Source organism: Larus michahellis, chromosome 2 (genome assembly GCF_964199755.1).
Source record: "Larus michahellis chromosome 2, bLarMic1.1, whole genome shotgun sequence".
Classification (NCBI taxonomy): domain Eukaryota; kingdom Metazoa; phylum Chordata; class Aves; order Charadriiformes; family Laridae; genus Larus; species Larus michahellis.
Window position 1 is genome coordinate 67,421,938 of NC_133897.1, and position 14,044 is coordinate 67,435,981.

The following is a 14,044-nucleotide window of genomic DNA, read 5'->3' on the forward strand; positions in this document are numbered from 1 at the left end:
TGTGAATTCTTGTAACCAATCTGATCTGTGAATGAACTGCATGGACAGCGCGTGAACAGAGACTGTAAGCCAATCATATAGCTGCCGCTAGCGCGTGCTCTTATTACCTCTCTCTATACACTCTGTGAAAACTTGAATAAAGGGAGAACGATCATACTCCTATTAAGACTCCATCGTTACTCCGGGTCCGTCTCCCACTCCAACAAGCCTCCACAATTTCCATACGTCTGGACATTGCTCCCACGCCTAAAGAGCCAGGAGGGAAAACTGTGGCTTCTTCTAAAGCTCTTTGGGAACCGCTTGCATGGCCCCAAACACCTTGGGGCTGCGGGCTTTCCTCCTGCCTTCAGCCTCAAATACACCCTTTCCCACTTGGCGCCGTGCCAGCCTATAAAATTTCCATATGTCTGGAGATTGCTCCCACTCACAAAGAGCCAGCAGGGAAAACTGAGTCTTGTTCTAAAGCTCTTTGGGAACTGCTTGCATGGCCCCACAGACCTTGTGGCTCCAGGTTTTCCTGCTGCCTTCAGCCTCAAAACCACACTTTCCCACTTGGCGCCGCACCAGCCTCTAGAATTTCCATATGTCTGGAGGTTGTTACCACACCCAAAGAGCCAGGAAAGACAACTGTGGCTTCTTCTAAAACTCTCTGGGAACCGGCTATATGGCCCCACAGACATTGGGGCTACGGGATTTCTTGTTGCCTTCAGCCTCAAAACCACCCTTTCCCGCTTGGCGCCGCAATATCCTCCAAAATTTCTATCTCTCTGGAGATTGCTGCCACGCCTAAAGAGCCAGCAGGGAAAACTGTGACTTGTTCTAAATCTCTTTCTCGGAACCGCTTGCATGGACCCACAGACCTTATGGCTGCGGGCTTTCTTGTTGCCTTCAGCCTAAAAACCACCCTTTCCCACTTCGCGTCACGCCAGACTCAAAAATCGCCATGTGTCTGGAGATTGCTTCCACGCCCAAAGATCCAGCAGGGAAAAATGTGCCTTATTCTAAACCTCTTAGGGAACCGCTTGCATGGCCCCACAGACCTTGTGGCACAAGGCTTTCCTGTTGCCTTCAGCCTCAAAAAACCACGTTACCACTTGGCGCCGCGCCAGCCTCTGTAGGAATGTGTCTGAGAGAAAGTGGTCATGTGAGCCAGCCTCCCTACTAGGAGAGATTAGATTAAGGGCAAAACAGGTGGTAGAAGATGGAATTAGTACATGGGAAAAACGGGAACTGAGAAGGTAGAAAACATGTTGTGCTAATGACTAAGTAATTTACTATGTGAATTCTTGTAACCAATCTGATCTGTGAATGAACTGCATGGACAGCACGTGAACAGAGACTGTAAGCCAATCATATAGCTGCCGCTAGCGCGTGCTCTTATTGCCTGTCTCTATATACTCTGTGAAAACTTGAATAAAGGGAGAACGATCATACTCATATTGAGACTCCATCGTTACTCCGGGTCCGTCTCCTACTCCAACATCTGGTAGCAGAGGATGGTTCAGCGCGACTGAGTTCTCCGAGACTGCGGTAAGCAGCTAGAGGAGGGGAGTGGGAAACTTCGGCTGGGAGACGTGCTGCTTAGGCGCATCAGCGGAAGCAGACAACGGCATGAGGTCGTTCCTCACCTCCCAGGCGCAGCTATGGAAACAGAAGCTGCGGCCACACTACTCACTGGGTTCCTCTCTAAGAGAGGGATTGAAACACCAGCGAAACTGTTGCTCAAACTGATTAAGCCGGGGCAGGAGATGGGGCAACAAGTAACAAAAGAAGAAGGGGCTATATTAAGACTTCTCCTGCATATCCTCTCTAAGAGAAGGGTGAAATATGATGAGCATATGCTCCGAAGGTTGTTAACCTGGTGCAGAGAGAACGGATTCGCACCAGAGCCCCAGACAGCTTTTAAACCAGAAATATGGGAGGCTGTTGGGAAAAAACTGTGGGAAGTGATAAGTAATGGAGACAAAGAGGCATCACCGTTGGCGACGACCTAGCGGTTGGTGTTATCGACCTTACAAGATATGAAGGCGGAGCGAGCCACAGCAGCCAGGGCTTTTGCAGCATTACAACCCACGGGAGGGGGATCGAACAGGCCAGGTCCGAAGGTCTGGGACGATCCCCTGCTGATCCCCTCTGCTCCACCTGAGGCCGAGGGAGGAGGCAGAATGTCAGCAGAGAAGGACAGAGCCGGAGCTGTTGGCTCCTGACATTGCCCGCCTCGCCCCCTCCCCTCCCCAGTCATCTCCCTGAGATAAAAGTGCTGGTTTTGTATGTCTGCTGTGGAAGTGTGTGTGGGCGCCAGCTTATACCTGCTGATCAGCATGTGTGCTACTGTTTGCTTTTTGTTGTGTGCAGTGTCGTTAGGTGACTCCACTTGAGCAGGTGTTCTGCCCGGTGTGGTACTGTTCTCGTATGCATCTAGGGCTGACGCTCCGTGAAGTGAAGTAGTTTGTGTATACACAATGTTTAGACGTAAGGCGAGCGCGTAAGGCGAGCGCGCCTCAGGTAGATACACCAGGATGGGCTGTAGAACCGATGGAAGTCCTGGAATATTGGGGGAGTTTTCACCAGCCGACACGTTTACACTCTCGGAAACGGCTCGCCCGTGCAGGGCGTATCGCTGGTTGTTTGTTGTTTGTCTATAAGGTCATGGTTGATTGGGAAAAGGAGTTGAGCCAAAGTCTATAGGATGCTCTGTAGGAAAATGAGAAACTTAAGGAAAAATGAGAAACTGAGCTCTTGTTGCAAAGGCAGACTTTTATGTCAGTCATAAGTGATGGAAAAAAAAAGAAAAGAAAAAAGAGAAAAAAGAAAAAAGAAAAAAGAGAAAAAAGAAAAAAGAAAAAACAAAAAGAAAAAAAAGGAGAAAAAAAAGAAAAGAAACCAACCAGGAACAATTAGATGGGAAATGTGCCACATTCGCACAAAAGTATGCCATACGCATTACGAGAAAGCATCAGAAAAAGAGAAACAGGACACCTGATTCAAAGCAGTACCATAGAGATATGTTTTTTGGTTTTTTCCTATATGTGTATATGTTATTGCATGCCTTAGTAGATTGCTCTCTGTTATACCCTGCGAGACTAAAATGAACCCAGCAGAAGCGGTCTCTTGAGCAAGGGGGTGGAATATGGGAAAGCAACGGAAGATCACCGAGGAGGACTGTAAATACACTCAAGGGACTCGCACCTGGGTGCTGGAAAACACATATATCACACCAATTGTTATTCAGTCTCGGGTGCTGGCAAGAAAAACATTTGGATGACATAAGCCTGTAATGGACTCACAGACACCTTATCTAGCTGCTTGAGAACCTTGGCCTGTTGTGGAAGATCAAAGCACAGTACCAGCAAGAACAGGGAGGCCGCATGCGCTCTAGCTAACTAGGACTCTTTTGCTGCCAAGGATTCGTGATAACAAGGGCTCTCTTGCTGCCAAGGATAAGTTTAACAATGCTACTAGTACCGCTATTTCTGAGTTATTGCTAGATGTAGATAGTATTCGATATGTGATGTTGCAAAACAGAACTGCTACTGATTTTTTGCTTTCAGCTCACAGACATGGTTGTCAAGATTTTAAAGGACTGTATTGTATGAATCTAAGTGACCACTCCAAATCCATCCATGCCCAGTTGCAGGAACTGCTCCGACCGAACCAGCAACTTGTGGAGACCACTTTTGAAAATCTTTTTGCTGGATGGACTTGGGGGTGGGGTTGGTTGAAGCAAATTCTACTCATCGCCTGTGTGGAAGGAATTTGTCTGTTATGTTTAGTATGCTGTTTGCTGTTTTTAATAAGCATTATACGATCAGCTGTAGATGCCGCTTTGCATCGTACCCTTGTACGAGTTGTAGAATATGTTGCTCTAAAAACTATGTGTGTATCCATGAGAACCTGACCTTCACAGAAGAAGATAACAGGAAGGGATTACAACAATGGAGTCACGTATCAGGCAGCCGCTGTCAGCAGAGCTGGATCATGAGTTTGGTGAGACTTGCTGCATGTGCTGGCCACGTGTGCAGCGACTCTGGCCTGTACTTTTCTACTCAATCCAGTGCAGGAGAGTTTGGTGGGACTCGCTGCGTGCGCTGGCCATGCCTGCAGCGACTCTAGCCTGTACTTCTCCACTCAATCCAGTGCAGGATATAAGGGGGCTGTCTCGGGTCAGAGAGGGCTAGAGAGACATGAGTGAGGGGGAGAGAGACATGAGCGCACTTTGAGGATACAGGGGATGCCCTGAAGCAGTGTCTGCCCCCGCCCCGCCCCCCCGCCATAAGTTCTATGTTCATTAACCCCAACAGCTCCGAAGGCATTACAGCATGTTGCAAGATAAGATATAGTCTACTACTGCTGCAAGACGCATTGAACACCTTCCTACAAGAATTTCAACTTTATGCCCTGATAGGACAGTGGGATGATGCACTCGCAAAGAGCCTGACTGCATTAGAGTGGGTATTTTTGCCACATGCCTTTTCAAAACCAGTAACTATGATGATTGAAATGTTACCGCGATTGTTTTTCCAGGGTCGTTTGTGCTGTCAGCAGCTTTCTGGAATGCATCCAAGCCACATACATGTCCCCATCAAAAAGGATGACCTTGACCCTTGGTTATCACAATTTGACATGTCGTTGCAAAAAGAAAAAATAGTCGTCCTTTACATGATCAGCTAAAAGCTCAAATACTAAAGATTCAAGACTTAATGAACCACAATGTATTTGAACTATTACAAAAGGATTTCTCGTGGGTAAATCCAAAGAAATTGGCTTTCTGGGCTAAATTGAGGAATCTGGGTATTTATTGCCTTAGCAGGGTTCTTTTTGATTCTGTTTTTAATTGTGTTTAGTATATAACCCGCTAAGAGCGTCACAACAAGTAGAAGCACAAGTCATGGCGACCTTGTTAATAAATGGTCTGGCGTTAAACAAAAAAGGGGGAGATGTGGCAGATCTACGAGCAGAGGCCTGCATACGGCCAAAGATACAGTGAGCAGAGCAGAGAGTAACCACAGAGCCAAGAGAACAGTTCATACCTTCACTCCATCCTGTGACGACCATATAACATTTTCAAATCTCAGACAAAGAATAGGGCTAAGTATTCTTCCTTCGCTAGGAACAGCAACGGCATTAAATGCATTGAATAAGATAGGGTGTTGGGCAAGTAAACAGATAAACCTTACAACTGAAATCCTATCTAGCTTGCTTACTGATGCTGATAGCATTCGGCATGCTACGTTGCAAAATCGAGCGGCTATTGACTTTTTGCTGTTAGCTCAGGGTCATGGATGTGAAGATTTTGAAGGTATGTGTTGTATGAACGTTTCAGACCACTCATCATCCATTCATAAGCAGTTACGGGAGCTGAAGGATAACATGTCCAAATTAAAAGTGGTCAAAAATGGTTTCGATGATTGGTTAAGCTCATGGGGTGTATCGGGATGGTTATCAGACTTACTAAAGCAAGGGCTCATGCTATTGTTGGTTATATTATTATTGATTATGGTAGCCTCATGTGTTCTCTGCAAAGTGACTGACATGATTGAAAATGCCATGCATAAGGTCTGGCTGGCTCAAGAAGAAAAAGGGGGTATTGTAGGAATGTGTCTGAGAGAAAATGGTCACGTGAGCCAGCCTCCCTACTAGGAGAGATTAGATTAAGGGCAAAACAGGTGGTAGAAGATGGAATTAGTACATGGGAAAAACGGGAACTGAGAAGGTAGAAAACATGTTGTGCTAATGACGAAGTAATTTACTATGTGAATTCTTGTAACCAATCTGATCTGTGAATGAACTGCATGGACAGCGCGTGAACAGAGACTGTAAGCCAATCATATAGCTGCCGCTAGCGCGTGCTCTTATTACCTCTCTCTATACACTCTGTGAAAACTTGAATAAAGGGAGAACGATTATACTCCTATTAAGACTCCATCGTTACTCCGGGTCCGTCTCCCACTCCAACAAGCCTCCACAATTTCCATACGTCTGGACATTGCTCCCACGCCTAAAGAGCCAGGAGGGAAAACTGTGGCTTCTTCTAAAGCTCTTTGGGAACCGCTTGCATGGCCCCAAACACCTTGGGGCTGCGGGCTTTCCTCCTGCCTTCAGCCTCAAATACACCCTTTCCCACTTGGCGCCGTGCCAGCCTATAAAATTTCCATATGTCTGGAGATTGCTCCCACTCACAAAGAGCCAGCAGGGAAAACTGAGTCTTGTTCTAAAGCTCTTTGGGAACTGCTTGCATGGCCCCACAGACCTTGTGGCTCCAGGTTTTCCTGCTGCCTTCAGCCTCAAAACCACACTTTCCCACTTGGCGCCGCACCAGCCTCTAGAATTTCCATATGTCTGGAGGTTGTTACCACACCCAAAGAGCCAGGAAAGACAACTGTGGCTTCTTCTAAAACTCTCTGGGAACCGGCTATATGGCCCCACAGACATTGGGGCTACGGGATTTCTTGTTGCCTTCAGCCTCAAAACCACCCTTTCCCGCTTGGCGCCGCAATATCCTCCAAAATTTCTATCTCTCTGGAGATTGCTGCCACGCCTAAAGAGCCAGCAGGAAAAACTGTGACTTGTTCTAAATCTCTTTCTCGGAACCGCTTGCATGGACCCACAGACCTTATGGCTGCGGGCTTTCTTGTTGCCTTCAGCCTAAAAACCACCCTTTCCCACTTCGCGTCACGCCAGACTCAAAAATCGCCATGTGTCTGGAGATTGCTTCCACGCCCAAAGATCCAGCAGGGAAAAATGTGCCTTATTCTAAACCTCTTAGGGAACCGCTTGCATGGCCCCACAGACCTTGTGGCACAAGGCTTTCCTGTTCCCTTCAGCCTCAAAAAACCACGTTACCACTTGGCGCCGCGCCAGCCTCTGTAGGAATGTGTCTGAGAGAAAGTGGTCATGTGAGCCAGCCTCCCTACTAGGAGAGATTAGATTAAGGGCAAAACAGGTGGTAGAAGATGGAATTAGTACATGGGAAAAACGGGAACTGAGAAGGTAGAAAACATGTTGTGCTAATGACTAAGTAATTTACTATGTGAATTCTTGTAACCAATCTGATCTGTGAATGAACTGCATGGACAGCACGTGAACAGAGACTGTAAGCCAATCATATAGCTGCCGCTAGCGCGTGCTCTTATTGCCTGTCTCTATATACTCTGTGAAAACTTGAATAAAGGGAGAACGATCATACTCATATTGAGACTCCATCGTTACTCCGGGTCCGTCTCCTACTCCAACATCTGGTAGCAGAGGATGGTTCAGCGCGACTGAGTTCTCCGAGACTGCGGTAAGCAGCTAGAGGAGGGGAGTGGGAAACTTCGGCTGGGAGACGTGCTGCTTAGGCGCATCAGCGGAAGCAGACAACGGCATGAGGTCGTTCCTCACCTCCCAGGCGCAGCTATGGAAACAGAAGCTGCGGCCACACTACTCACTGGGTTCCTCTCTAAGAGAGGGATTGAAACACCAGCGAAACTGTTGCTCAAACTGATTAAGCCGGGGCAGGAGATGGGGCAACAAGTACCAAAAGAAGAAGGGGCTATATTAAGACTTCTCCTGCATATCCTCTCTAAGAGAAGGGTGAAATATGATGAGTGTATGCTCCGAAGGTTGTTAACCTGGTGCAGAGAGAACGGATTCGCACCAGAGCCCCAGACAGCTTTTAAACCAGAAATATGGGAGGCTGTTGGGAAAAAACTGTGGGAAGTGATAAGTAATGGAGACAAAGAGGCATCACCGTTGGCGACGACCTAGCGGTTGGTGTTATCGACCTTACAAGATATGAAGGCGGAGCGAGCCACAGCAGCCAGGGCTTTTGCAGCATTACAACCCACGGGAGGGGGATCGAACAGGCCAGGTCCGAAGGTCTGGGACGATCCCCTGCTGATCCCCTCTGCTCCACCTGAGGCCGAGGGAGGAGGCAGAATGTCAGCAGAGAAGGACAGAGCCGGAGCTGTTGGCTCCTGACATTGCCCGCCTCACCCCCTCCCCTCCCCAGTCATCTCCCTGAGATAAAAGTGCTGGTTTTGTATGTCTGCTGTGTAAGTGTGTGTGGGCGCCAGCTTACACCTGCTGATCAGCATGTGTGCTACTGTTTGCTTTTTGTTGTGTGCAGTGTCGTTAGGTGACTCCACTTGAGCAGGTGTTCTGCCCGGTGTGGTACTGTTCTCGTATGCATCTAGGGCTGACGCTCCGTGAAGTGAAGTAGTTTGTGTATACACAATGTTTAGACGTAAGGCGAGCGCGTAAGGCGAGCGCGCCTCAGGTAGATACACCAGGATGGGCTGTAGAACCGATGGAAGTCCTGGAATATTGGGGGAGTTTTCACCAGCCGACACGTTTACACTCTCGGAAACGGCTCGCCCGTGCAGGGCGTATCGCTGGTTGTTTGTTGTTTGTCTATAAGGTCATGGTTGATTGGGAAAAGGAGTTGAGCCAAAGTCTATAGGATGCTCTGTAGGAAAATGAGAAACTTAAGGAAAAATGAGAAACTGAGCTCTTGTTGCAAAGGCAGACTTTTATGTCAGTCATAAGTGATGGAAAAAAAAAGAAAAGAAAAAAGAAAAAAGAAAAAAGAGAAAAAAGAAAAAAGGAAAAAGAAAAAACAAAAAGAAAAAAAGGAGAAAAAAAGAAAAGAAACCAACCAGGAACAATTAGATTGGAAATGTGCCACGTTCGCACAAAAGTATGCCATACGCATTACGAGAAAGCATCAGAAAAAGAGAAACAGGACACCTGATTCAAAGCAGTACCATAGAGAGATGTTTTTGGTTTTTTCCTATATGTGTATATGTTATTGCATGCCTTAGTAGATTGCTCTCTGTTATACCCTGCGAGACTAAAATGAACCCAGCAGAAGCGGTCTCTTGAGCAAGGGGGTGGAATATGGGAAAGCAACGGAGGAGGATCAATCCACCGAGGAGGACTGTAAATACACTCAAGGGACTCGCACCTGGGTGCTGGAAAACACATATATCACACCAATTGTTATTCAGTCTCGGGTGCTGGCAAGAAAAACATTTGGATGACATAAGCCTGTAATGGACTCACAGACACCTTATCTAGCTGCTTGAGAACCTTGGCCTGTTGTGGAAGATCAAAGCACAGTACCAGCAAGAACAGGGAGGCCGCATGCGCTCTAGCTAACTAGGACTCTTTTGCTGCCAAGGATTCGTGATAACAAGGGCTCTCTTGCTGCCAAGGATAAGTTTAACAATGCTACTAGTACCGCTATTTCTGAGTTATTGCTAGATGTAGATAGTATTCGATATGCGATGTTGCAAAACAGAACTGCTACTGATTTTTTGCTTTCAGCTCACAGACATGGTTGTCAAGATTTTAAAGGACTGTATTGTATGAATCTAAGTGACCACTCCAAATCCATCCATGCCCAGTTGCAGGAACTGCTCCGACCGAACCAGCAACTTGTGGAGACCACTTTTGAAAATCTTTTTGCTGGATGGACTTGGGGGTGGGGTTGGTTGAAGCAAATTCTACTCATCGCCTGTGTGGAAGGAATTTGTCTGTTATGTTTAGTATGCTGTTTGCTGTTTTTAATAAGCATTATACGATCAGCTGTAGATGCCGCTTTGCATCGTACCCTTGTACGAGTTGTAGAATATGTTGCTCTAAAAACTATGTGTGTATCCATGAGAACCTGACCTTCACAGAAGAAGATAACAGGAAGGGATTACAACAATGGAGTCACGTATCAGGCAGCCGCTGTCAGCAGAGCTGGATCATGAGTTTGGTGAGACTTGCTGCATGTGCTGGCCACGCGTGCAGCGACTCTGGCCTGTACTTTTCTACTCAATCCAGTGCAGGAGAGTTTGGTGGGACTCGCTGCGTGCGCTGGCCATGCCTGCAGCGACTCTAGCCTGTACTTCTCCACTCAATCCAGTGCAGGATATAAGGGGGCTGTCTCGGGTCAGAGAGGGCTAGAGAGACATGAGTGAGGGGGAGAGAGACATGAGCGCACTTTGAAGATACAGGGGATGCCCTGAAGCAGTATCTGCCCCCGCCCCGCCCCCCCGCCATAAGTTCTATGTTCATTAACCCCAACAGCTCCGAAGGCATTACAGCATGTTGCAAGATAAGATATAGTCTACTACTGCTGCAAGACGCATTGAACACCTTCCTACAAGAATTTCAACTTTATGCCCTGATAGGACAGTGGGATGATGCACTCGCAAAGAGCCTGACTGCATTAGAGTGGGTATTTTTGCCACATGCCTTTTCAAAACCAGTAACTATGATGATTGAAATGTTACCGCGATTGTTTTTCCAGGGTCGTTTGTGCTGTCAGCAGCTTTCTGGAATGCATCCAAGCCACATACATGTCCCCATCAAAAAGGATGACCTTGACCCTTGGTTATCACAATTTGACATGTCGTTGCAAAAAGAAAAAATAGTCGTCCTTTACATCATCAGCTAAAAGCTCAAATACTAAAGATTCAAGACTTAATGAACCACAATGTATTTGAACTATTACAAAAGGATTTCTCGTGGGTAAATCCAAAGAAATTGGCTTTCTGGGCTAAATTTAGCAATCTGGGTATTTATTGCCTTAGCAGGGTTCTTTTTGATTCTGTTTTTAATTGTGTTTAGTCTATAACCCGCTAAGAGCGTCACAACAAGTAGAAGCACAAGTCATGGCGACCTTGTTAATAAATGGTCTGGTGTTAAACAAAAAAGGGGGAGATGTGGCAGATCTACGAGCAGAGGCCTGCATACGGCCAAAGATACAGTGAGCAGAGCAGAGAGTAACCACAGAGCCAAGAGAACAGTTCATACCTTCACTCCATCCTGTGACGACCATATAACATTTTCAAATCTCAGACAAAGAATAGGGCTAAGTATTCTTCCTTCACTAGGAACAGCAACGGCATTAAATGCATTGAATAAGATAGGGTGTTGGGCAAGTAAACAGATAAACCTTACAACTGAAATCCTATCTAGCTTGCTTACTGATGCTGATAGCATTCGGCATGCTACGTTGCAAAATTGAGCGGTTATTGACTTTTTGCTGTTAGCTCAGGGTCATGGATGTGAAGATTTTGAAGGTATGTGTTGTATGAACGTTTCAGACCACTCATCATCCATTCATAAGCAGTTACGGGAGCTGAAGGATAACATGTCCAAATTAAAAGTGGTCAAAAATGGTTTCGATGATTGGTTAAGCTCATGGGGTGTATCGGGATGGTTATGAGACTTACTAAAGCAAGGGCTCATGCTATTGTTGGTTATATTATTATTGATTATGGTAGCCTCATGTGTTCTCCGCAAAGTGACTGACATGATTGAAAATGCCATGCATAAGGTCTGGCTGGCTCAAGAAGAAAAAGGGGGTATTGTAGGAATGTGTCTGAGAGAAAATGGTCACGTGAGCCAGCCTCCCTACTAGGAGAGATTAGATTAAGGGCAAAACAGGTGGTAGAAGATGGAATTAGTACATGGGAAAAACGGGAACTGAGAAGGTAGAAAACATGTTGTGCTAATGACTAAGTAATTTACTATGTGAATTCTTGTAACCAATCTGATCTGTGAATGAACTGCATGGACAGCGCGTGAACAGAGACTGTAAGCCAATCATATAGCTGCCGCTAGCGCGTGCTCTTATTACCTCTCTCTATACACTCTGTGAAAACTTGAATAAAGGGAGAACGATTATACTCCTATTAAGACTCCATCGTTACGCCGGGTCCGTCTCCCACTCCAACAAGCCTCCACAATTTCCATACGTCTGGACATTGCTCCCACGCCTAAAGAGCCAGGAGGGAAAACTGTGGCTTCTTCTAAAGCTCTTTGGGAACCGCTTGCATGGCCCCAAACACCTTGGGGCTGCGGGCTTTCCTCCTGCCTTCAGCCTCAAATACACCCTTTCCCACTTGGCGCCGTGCCAGCCTATAAAATTTCCATATGTCTGGAGATTGCTCCCACTCACAAAGAGCCAGCAGGGAAAACTGAGTCTTGTTCTAAAGCTCTTTGGGAACTGCTTGCATGGCCCCACAGACCTTGTGGCTCCAGGTTTTCCTGCTGCCTTCAGCCTGAAAACCACACTTTCCCACTTGGCGCCGCACCAGCCTCTAGAATTTCCATATGTCTGGAGGTTGTTACCACACCCAAAGAGCCAGGAAAGACAACTGTGGCTTCTTCTAAAACTCTCTGGGAACCGGCTATATGGCCCCACAGACATTGGGGCTACGGGATTTCTTGTTGCCTTCAGCCTCAAAACCACCCTTTCCCGCTTGGCGCCGCAATATCCTCCAAAATTTCTATCTCTCTGGAGATTGCTGCCACGCCTAAAGAGCCAGCAGGGAAAACTGTGACTTGTTCTAAATCTCTTTCTCGGAACCGCTTGCATGGACCCACAGACCTTATGGCTGCGGGCTTTCTTGTTGCCTTCAGCCTAAAAACCACCCTTTCCCACTTCGCGTCACGCCAGACTCAAAAATCGCCATGTGTCTGGAGATTGCTTCCACGCCCAAAGATCCAGCAGGGAAAAATGTGCCTTATTCTAAACCTCTTAGGGAACCGCTTGCATGGCCCCACAGACCTTGTGGCACAAGGCTTTCCTGTTGCCTTCAGCCTCAAAAAACCACGTTACCACTTGGCGCCGCGCCAGCCTCTGTAGGAATGTGTCTGAGAGAAAGTGGTCATGTGAGCCAGCCTCCCTACTAGGAGAGATTAGATTAAGGGCAAAACAGGTGGTAGAAGATGGAATTAGTACATGGGAAAAACGGGAACTGAGAAGGTAGAAAACATGTTGTGCTAATGACTAAGTAATTTACTATGTGAATTCTTGTAACCAATCTGATCTGTGAATGAACTGCATGGACAGCACGTGAACAGAGACTGTAAGCCAATCATATAGCTGCCGCTAGCGCGTGCTCTTATTGCCTGTCTCTATATACTCTGTGAAAACTTGAATAAAGGGAGAACGATCATACTCATATTGAGACTCCATCGTTACTCCGGGTCCGTCTCCTACTCCAACATCTGGTAGCAGAGGATGGTTCAGCGCGACTGAGTTCTCCGAGACTGCGGTAAGCAGCTAGAGGAGGGGAGTGGGAAACTTCGGCTGGGAGACGTGCTGCTTAGGCGCATCAGCGGAAGCAGACAACGGCATGAGGTCGTTCCTCACCTCCCAGGCGCAGCTATGGAAACAGAAGCTGCGGCCACACTACTCACTGGGTTCCTCTCTAAGAGAGGGATTGAAACACCAGCGAAACTGTTGCTCAAACTGATTAAGCCGGGGCAGGAGATGGGGCAACAAGTAACAAAAGAAGAAGGGGCTATATTAAGACTTCTCCTGCATATCCTCTCTAAGAGAAGGGTGAAATATGATGAGCGTATGCTCCGAAGGTTGTTAACCTGGTGCAGAGAGAACGGATTCGCACCAGAGCCCCAGACAGCTTTTAAACCAGAAATATGGGAGGCTGTTGGGAAAAAACTGTGGGAAGTGATAAGTAATGGAGACAAAGAGGCATCACCGTTGGCGACGACCTAGCGGTTGGTGTTATCGACCTTACAAGATATGAAGGCGGAGCGAGCCACAGCAGCCAGGGCTTTTGCAGCATTACAACCCACGGGAGGGGGATCGAACAGGCCAGGTCCGAAGGTCTGGGACGATCCCCTGCTGATCCCCTCTGCTCCACCTGAGGCCGAGGGAGGAGGCAGAATGTCAGCAGAGAAGGACAGAGCCGGAGCTGTTGGCTCCTGACATTGCCCGCCTCACCCCCTCCCCTCCCCAGTCATCTCCCTGAGATAAAAGTGCTGGTTTTGTATGTCTGCTGTGTAAGTGTGTGTGGGCGCCAGCTTACACCTGCTGATCAGCATGTGTGCTACTGTTTGCTTTTTGTTGTGTGCAGTGTCGTTAGGTGACTCCACTTGAGCAGGTGTTCTGCCCGGTGTGGTACTGTTCTCGTATGCATCTAGGGCTGACGCTCCGTGAAGTGAAGTAGTTTGTGTATACACAATGTTTAGACGTAAGGCGAGCGCGTAAGGCGAGCGCGCCTCAGGTAGATACACCAGGATGGGCTGTAGAACCGAT